Source organism: Octopus bimaculoides, chromosome 21, assembly GCF_001194135.2.
Source record: "Octopus bimaculoides isolate UCB-OBI-ISO-001 chromosome 21, ASM119413v2, whole genome shotgun sequence".
NCBI lineage: Eukaryota > Metazoa > Mollusca > Cephalopoda > Octopoda > Octopodidae > Octopus > Octopus bimaculoides.
In genome coordinates, this window is record NC_069001.1 from 37,426,553 (window position 1) to 37,434,155 (window position 7,603).

The following is a 7,603-nucleotide window of genomic DNA, read 5'->3' on the forward strand; positions in this document are numbered from 1 at the left end:
TGTGTGTGTGTGTGTGTGTGTGTGTGTGTGTGTGTGTGTGTGTGTGTGTGTGTGTGTACATGCGCGTGTGTATGAGAAAAAGAAAACGGAGGAATTGACATATAAACGTCAATTTATTAAAACATATTCAATTCCGAACAATATCAAACTCATAGAACCTACAATTGTTTCTATGTTCAATTAAATTCAAATTAGAGAAACGGAAACTGCCCAGTTGAACAGTTCTTAGTTTGGTCAGGGAGTTCTCTGAATTTAGATGCAATAGTTTCTTCTGAATGTCTGGTCTTGACCTCCTCGACTCCCCACTTTATCCTGTAGGTCGATGTGGATCTGCCAGTTTTGTGGGCTTTCTTGGATTTGAGTAGTGTCAGATTTCAGACAACGAGATGATGATCAGTTGACAGCTCAGACACCTCTCTTAACGTGACCATCCAGCTCAGAATTGAAGAGTTCAGAGACAATGATAAAAACCAGTTACTGGTCCCTGGCCCCGATTTCTTTTGTATATTCATGGATGTCTTTATGCTGGAAAAAAAGTGTTCATAATAGAGGGCCTTTCTATTTGCATTTAGACTATGGTTTCTGTTCCTCCTGATTACCTCTTTCCATGTCAAGTGGTCAGTGTCTACATCTGCATTGACATTTCCTGTTAGGACATGTGACTCGGTCTTAACTACATCTAACGTAGCAGTGACCTCATCAAGGAACCATTTATATTCCAACTCACTGTTTGCTGCATAAACTCGCAAGGGTGCCTACTGTTACTTCTGTTAATATTCTTTAGGAACAGGATCTGCAAGCGCAGCCAGACTGCAAATGATATCTGGTATCAAAACCAATGGGCATAGAGTCAGTCGGCTGAAATTTGCTGACGACATGGTTCTACTCAACTCAACGGAAGGTAATCTCCAACAGAGGCCTATCTTTCAACTTAAGAAAATCCTTCCACCCGATGGGATCCAGTTCATAACATTCTGACAGCCAGAGACTTGTGAGTTACCTCACTCCCCCAGGTGTAGTCATTCCTGACACAACATCCAAATAATGGAGTTTCCATCCTCCATCCAAATCGACAGGACCAGAGCCACAGAACTTTGTTGATGAAACCCTGACTATATCTAGCTGGCAGCATCTGGCCTCCTCCACTAGATCCTGCTCCTTACCTGCAAGGGTTGTGACGTTCCAGTCATCAACTATCCGAATGTGTTCCCTTCTGGACCCTTTTTGGGGTCTCAAGGTACATAAAACTTTGTGTGTCCATCCAACGCTTCCCAGGAGAAGTTACAGACCCATTGTCAATTTTCACATCGTTAGATGGAGACTTTAGTGTGCTTTTCAGTCAAACCCCTCTACCTTAGGCTTGAACGTGTCTCTTGTTATCCTGTGCGAAGGACGATGCAGTCTAGTCGCATTTATTGCCCCTAACCGTACTGCCACTTTTGGTGGTCTTATTTGAGCCATTCACCAATTCAATAATTTTCTCAGAGCAAAGAAGACTGGTTTTTTTTGAGGGGGTCATTACTCGCATCGTCCTTCCTACATCTCTAGGTTGTGAGTTTTCCTGAGAGCTAACAGTATCGCCCATTTTCCCATCTCCCCCCGTAGGTTATTGCCGTTTGGTCCAGGGTCGTTTACTCGTCCTGTAAGGACAGCATGTTCCTCGTCTGTCTCTTTAACTTCCTGGAGACTTTAGGTAAAATTATACTAATGTGTCCTTCTGTTTTAATTTAATTAAATTCTATATCTTTGTGCAACTGAAGATTGCTTTGCATTTAAATTGATGTAATGATTGCATTGTTCAATTAAATGGAGCTACGTGAAACGATCGTACTGCATTACTTCTGGATATCCTTGTTGCTTATTTTGATACACACACACACACACACACACACAACACATATACAGATATACAGCTACTTAGAAATTTTACAGACTACAGTGATCCCTCGCCATATTGAGGTTCACCTATCGCGGTTCACTTATCGCGGTTCACCTATTGCGGTTTATTATTTAAGCTTGCGTCGATTCCTCTATGATGTTGTTTTGCATTTATGATAAAATAAATATATACAATTTATAAAAATAATTATAAAATAATATACAGCACAGTAGTTTCTACTTCGCGGATTTTCGCTTATCGCGGTGAGTTTTGGAACGTAACACTCGCGATAGTGGAGGGATTATTGTATAAGTATTATACACACACACATACACGCACGCACTCATCATACATATAGATAAAGAAACCGAGAAACATAACAAGCACACAGACGCACACATACATACGCACCGGTAGGCACACGCATACATACACACACTCCTCACCTGCTGCGCGCACACACACACAGATTATGTACCCGATCCAATACTCTCTCTCCTCACACACACACCAAACCAGAGCTGAAAGGTAAGAAACCCACCAAAAACGCGTTTCCCTAAATTGAAATTGGGTCCTTATTTGTTTGTTTGTTTCATGAAAATCAGACTGACCCTTAAATCCGGGTATTCTTGATACCCGGCTATGATCACATTTCAGCCGCGAAATCTCTCTCTCTCTCTCTCTCTTTCTCTTCTTCTTCCGCCTCTTTCTCTCTTTCTCTATGTGTTCTCTCTCTCTCTCTCTCATCTCTGTTTAATAAATCTCTCCCACCTTTCCTCTCTTTATCTTCCCCTACTTTCATCTTAACATCCGACGCCCTCTGCGCGCGCGAGCGTGTATGTATGTATGTGTGTGTGTGCGTGTGTATGTTTGTGGTTAACAAATCACTCCTCTGTTTCTTCTGTCTATCTACCTCTTCCTTCTCTCTCACCCCGAGTGTATGTACATGGTAAATATGAACAGAGAAAATATACTATACACACATACACATAGACACATGCATATTTCACAATTTTTTTTTCCTCGTTTCTTCTCTCTATCTCTTCTTCTACCTCTCAGCCCATTTCTGCGCGTTTTATATACATCTATCTATCTAATCTATCTATCTATCCATCTATCTGTACACACACACACACCTATCTATCTGTCGTTCCTTCTATACTTCGTCTTACCCTCTATATTGACAACAATACACACACCAGTGCCTTCTTCCTTCTCTTACACTCTCTCTGCCTCACCCTTTCACTCCTTCATCCTTCTATCCATTCAACCCACGATTATTCTTTCAAACATTATCTCTCGAGTGAAACGAAATGTAGCCTCCTTGGATTTCACCACAAACGACTATTCGGCCCTCAAAATACATAAATGCATGGACAGTACTCGGTGAGGTAAGACTGCTTATAGCGATCTCTTGATATTTATACGCCTCTAAAACGTATACGGGTACACTACATATCCGTATATGTATGTATTAATGTTTGTTTCTAATGTAAAACTGTCATCAGACTAAAGAGTAAATGTTTGTAGAGTAAATGTTTCGTAAACTTTTACAAGAGATATGACAGTGACTTCGAAGTTTATATATGTTTGTGTGTCTGTGCGTATGTACGTATTTATATACTTATGTATGTTTTTGTGTGTGTATTATGTTTGTAGAAACTGAGTACACATACACACGAATATGTGGGTATGTGTGTGTGTGTGTGTATATATATATATATATATATATATATATTCTCTCTTTCCTTTCCTGAGCGTCCAATAATACTATCCATATCACGTCCTCACCTTGTTGTTTTTTTGTTTTTTTGTTATTGTGTTTTTGAACTATATATATATATATATATATATATATATATATATGTATATATGTATGTATGTATGTATGTTTCCAGCAAAACACCCTCCTCCTCACCAAGCAAGCTCGGTGAGGGCTTCCACGTTGATGTCCCCTTAATTGATGTGCACTATCAGCATCTTTTTATTCAAAGGACAGTCTGAGCTCTGTAGCTTTTGAGTAACTAGACTAGGAGAAGGCCACTGATCTCAAATCTGCCAACGGTTTAGCATCTGACATGTGGCACACTGTGCACCTGTACAGGTAAATGCATTTTTGATGGAGATTGGAGTGTGCATTTTGCTGCACAAGCATTGACCACTATAAACAAAACCATGTGCAGGTAGTTCAGTAGAATGCTATCAGCAAATACCACCATCATGTTTTGATGGTGAGAGTGTACACTGCTACCCTTAAAATAAGAAAAATCTTATGATGATGAAGGGATAGCAATGGAAATAGGGGAATGATGTCACTGGAAGTTCTTAGCTTGAACTTTGCACATAAGTGGTGAAACGTAGATGGCCTTTTTATGCAACATCCACAAGTAATTGTGTAAGGATTTTCCCTGGTCAGAGTGAATCCTTTAGGATTCTTGAGTGTTCAGTTATGCATAACTTGCAACACTTTGTTCCGTTGATGTAGGAGCCTGGGTTCTCAAGGATTTTCCATGAGACCGAGTATGGAATCCCATCATCTCTTAGTTACCAGACGTGGCTCGCCAGTGATGTTATGCACCTCCTTTCCAGAACGCTGAAGGAGGGCTTGTGGGTGTAGAGATGCTGCTTGGAAGAGTTCCCGGAACCTCCAATGCTTCTCCTTGGGTGTGTGTTGTTGGTGTTGGTGTTGTTACGGCCGACACCGTTGTTACTAGATCTGGGACTGCTGGTATTGGCATCACTGGAAGTGGTGGCGGCATTGGTAATGGTATCGCCACTATCGGTTATGGTGAAGGCTCTGTTGTTGTTATTGTGGTCCTTATCATTGATGGGAGAGCTGCCATTGCTGCTAGAGGTGTCAGCTGTGGTTCCGCTAGAGCCGACTGTTGCTGCTGCTGCTGCTGCTGCTATAGGGGTTGTCACCAACAGGGAAAGAAGCAGAGGACTACTGGCCAAGGCGCTTTCTGTCACTATGGACTTCACTGACCTTAGCCAGAGAGATATATAAGTCATTATGCATGCCAGAAAGACAGTGCTGTTCAACAATGGTTCAGTATGGGTCAAGCAATCCAACCCCATGGGCTCCTCTGATGTAGTGACAGGAGCCTTGGACAGCGCTGATGTATGCAACCTCATCAGGTTGTATATCCTCAATACCCTTAGGAAAAAGTTCCCTTCTGTCCTATTTGGCCTCTACAGAGATGACGCCCTGCCCATCTCTAGGGGAACAAATGGGCATACACTACACAGACTTAGAAAAGATTTAATCAGCAAAAATCCCATGGAGGCAAGTGCAAAAACTTTGAAATTGAAGTATTCAAGATGTGTTGCATGAAGGTGGAAACCTCACCAGTAATAATTGGAGCATGATAAACAAAAACATATGAACAAAAATGTAGAAGCTATACCTGGGGCCTTCAACACTACACACTATCCAAAAATTAGCCCTGTTAGGAATAACCTACATCCTATGCAAGACACTATCAATTCAATAATAAAACCTAAACAAAACAATCCAAAAACACAAGACATACTCTATATAGCAAATATCCAATAAAATAAACAACCACCAACAGGCTAAGTAACCAACAAAAGAATACAACTCTCATTACACACACGACACAATACAAACAATAATGCAACAAAAGACTGCAACTAGACCCCATAACAAAACAAACTAATGCAATACAATACTGGGAAGAGTTTGCACTCTCCCAACCACAGAAAAGGACCCACAATGCTGCACACACCTCAGAAACATGAATGTGTAGTAAGAATTTAAATGGATATAAATTAATTTATTAACATATTGTTAATTAAGCCTACAATTGTTTCAATTTGCACTCAATACAAATTATGAACCTATTGAGTAAAATATCATCAGGGCCAATGGACATTAAAAAAGTACATGTTGATCAATTGAGATTCTCCAACAGAGGTTAATATATCCTTGCAGTGACTATATATATATATATATATATATATATATATATATATATATATATATATATATATATATATATAATGATATGATATGTAAAGGTATAATCCAGGGATCCCGTCGTAGGAAGTTAGTAAGCTTCAAACAGTCCGTGGTAGGTATAAAAAACGCCTTTCAGGAACAATAATTGTTTATTTGAATAGAACATTGTAGGTTTTTTTATTGAAGTTTGAGAAGCTGAAAAAAGTTCCATGATATAATTCATGGTTAGCAACTAGGTTCCTATGAATGTGAATTTATTGTGTGTGTGTGTGTGTGTGTGTAAATAGTAAGGGATTACCCCAAATGTTTATCAGTTTGCTCTCAGTTAGGTATTTAAAATAGGTTATTCAACAGTTAAAATGTAATTTCAATAATATTCTTATAAGATATTCCTAATAGTCCTTATCAGTATTATTGTTGATGTGTGTGTGTGTAAACAGAAAAATGTATATGTGATCTTGTAGTTAAACCTGATAGTTTTCACCTAAAGTCAATGTTCCTATGTCTAGAATGTTACCAGTGTTTATTATGTAAACATACAAAGCCCAAGTAATCTCTGCCATTTTATAAACACAAAAGATTCACACACAAACCAGTCATTGAAACTTTCAAATAATCCCATCCAACACTTTGTATTGTTTTGCACACAATACTTGAAATCTAGACTGGAAATTGTGCATTACATGCCGCACCCTGTCTTCAAGGACTGACATAATTTTCTAATGAATTGTAATGTTTAGTACGTTTCTCTTTGAGGTGTCTCTGAAGGGAATAACTGAATCATTGAATGTCAAGTAACCAAGCAGGCCACGACAAGTCACCCTGCTTGCAAATGAAATATTGCTGTCAAATATTTCTTTAGCTAAAATGTTACCCAATAATGTTGAGAGTGTGACCTTGCCGTCATGTAGTTAACGTCAGGAAAATATGTCTTACATATAATAATTATAATTTGATTTCTATCAGATTTCTTGGTTTTTATACAAAATGAAATCAATATGAATTTTCTAAAAGAAATATATTCATTACTTTGAAATTAATTTAAATAAAACAAATTTCTGTCATTAATGTGAATGTTCGGATGTGTCAAAGCATGACGCCTCACCCACCATTTCAGATCTGCTTTGCACATTTGAGATTTATGTCATGGTTGAATTATGGTGCGGGCTTGGCTGTGTGCTAAGAATTTTGCTTCCCAACCACAAGGCTTTACGGTTCAGTCCTGCTGTGTGACACCTATAACCTCATGCTGCCAAAGCTTTGTCAATTGATTTGGTAAATGGAAATTTAAAAAAGCCTGACTGACATCCATACATACATACATGCATGCATGGGGCCCTGGGATATGTATGAAATGTATAGAAGCGTAGGGTTATATAAAGTTGTTAGCCTGAATTTGATGTTTGTTCTCTAATCAATGATTTATGTATGTATATATATATATATAATGAAAATACTGTCTACGATGTTCCATAAATATATATTAGTTGTAGTGCCCATGCTGAAGAGAATACAGATGGCAAATTATTTCATTTGTTCATTGATGTTCGAAACCTAGGTACATGTGGTAACTATTGAAAATGTTTTTTTTTATTTTTCATCCCTTTCAAAATTACTCTTAACTGTGGTCTGGGGTTTGACTGTTCCTTTTAGCATGTAAGATGTCCTGTTAGGCTCACCTCTTTTGTGTATAGTATAAATGTACACTAATTTTATATATATATATATATATATATATATAT

The 7,603-nt window shown here is 38.4% G+C and overlaps 2 protein-coding genes across 3 annotated transcripts in view; one reads left to right on the forward strand and one right to left on the reverse strand.

The window, feature by feature from the left end:
- Nucleotides 1–7,603, reverse strand: part of LOC106868786 (outer dense fiber protein 2) — a 94,263-nt gene that overhangs the window by 42,396 nt on the left and 44,264 nt on the right. The gene's annotated exons all lie outside the window — the stretch shown is intronic.
- Nucleotides 2,757–7,603, forward strand: part of LOC106868797 (UDP-galactose translocator) — a 43,190-nt gene continuing 38,343 nt past the window's right edge. The window contains exon 1 of one of the 2 annotated variants that reach the window (XM_052975553.1): nucleotides 2,757–3,270. The gene's annotated coding sequence lies outside the window, so the exon portion shown is untranslated. The remainder of the gene's footprint in view (nucleotides 3,271–7,603) is intronic. The other variant, XM_014914216.2, reaches the window with a different exon arrangement.